Here is a 1,399-nt window from a genome sequence, read left to right as displayed (position 1 = left end):
TGACTATGTTGTATTAAAATAATTAATGTTAAATTTAGGATGCACTAGTCTAGCTGTTTCAGTTTATATACAAATATCAAGGGTGCATAATTTTTTCCCCAAAATAAAAATCTATCTGAGGGCTGCGGCCAAATGCAATAATGCAATTCATGAAATACAAATACTTCTTAAGTACAGTCCTTTTATTTTATTGATTATGTCCTACTGGAGTCATGATTTGTTTGTGTACAACTAATACAGTATCAGTTTTATGTATTTATATTTCTCATTTAACCACAATTAAATTCACTATGTAGGAGACACAGTTTGTATGGATAGTATTTATTTTTTACAATAACAAGCTGCAATGAAAACAAGCAAAAATGAAATAAAAGTAATGACTTTCTATTATTGCCTTTTTTTAAAATGTAGGAGTAGAAAGTACAGATAACTGTATGAAAATGTGAGAAGCAGAAGTAAAAAGTAGGCTGAAAAATAATTACTCAAGTAAAGTACAGATACCCAAAATTGTACTTAAGTATAGTAACAAAGTATTTGTACTTAGTTACTTTWCAACTCTGCTAAAAGCATACATTTGATTTTCAGTGAGTTTCCGCAGCGTCTTCACTAATCCGAGTGATGCAGAGAATAAAGAAGCCAGAATTTTGGCTCCAACCTGCCTGGTCTCAGCAGAGCAGYCTGATAATGATGTTTCACCACATACACACTGATGTTTGAATGTCTCGAGCTAAATGGCCTTTATGACGACAGTCTGGTCGTTTTCAAAGAGTACGCATGCCGCTCACTCCACTTGCACCTACTCCTTAGATCTTAAATAACTTTGAAACAAAAATGTAGATTTTTTTAGATGGTTTTATTATTTGTTGCAGAATTTGTTGAGGTTTTAGATGTAGAAGTAAAGCATGCAAAACGATTACCAATCCCATTTTTTGTTTTTTACAGAAAAGAGCAGTAAGGATTATTACCAGAAAGAATTACAGACACCCAACAAATTCATCATTCCATCAGCTGAAGTTATTGAAGTTCTATGATTTGGTTGATTATATTTTATCACATATGAATCGGGCTCAGAAAAACACCTTACCTTCAAACATCCAATTACATTTTACTAAAAGAGAAAGTTGTTATAATCTCAAAGGGATAGAAATGTTTGTTAAACGTAAGTTTAGAACTAGTTTGAAGGAATGAAGTACTTCAGTCCAGGTTATAAGATTGTGGAATGATCTGGTGAATGAAATTAAAAATGCCCGATCAATATGTATTTTTATGAGAATGTTAAAGGTAAATTTGTTACAGAAATATGTAACAATATAACAAATGATTTGTGTTCAAGATGGAGTCAAACCTTTATCGTTTTTTCTTTTCATCTTTTTCTTTTCTTTTATATACATATATACAG

General features: G+C 31.2%; 1 protein-coding gene across 1 annotated transcript in view; it reads left to right on the top strand.

Annotated features, from left to right (window-relative positions):
* The window catches only part of fam184b (family with sequence similarity 184 member B), a gene marked incomplete at its 5' end in the record, with an annotated part of 23,337 nt that overhangs the window by 2,434 nt on the left and 19,504 nt on the right, over nt 1-1,399 (top strand).

The sequence above is a fragment of the Austrofundulus limnaeus genome, unplaced genomic scaffold (assembly GCF_001266775.1).
Source record: "Austrofundulus limnaeus strain Quisiro unplaced genomic scaffold, Austrofundulus_limnaeus-1.0 Scaffold99, whole genome shotgun sequence".
NCBI lineage: Eukaryota > Metazoa > Chordata > Actinopteri > Cyprinodontiformes > Rivulidae > Austrofundulus > Austrofundulus limnaeus.
Note: the sequence above shows the minus strand (reverse complement) of the source record. Positions and strands in the feature narration are given on the sequence as shown.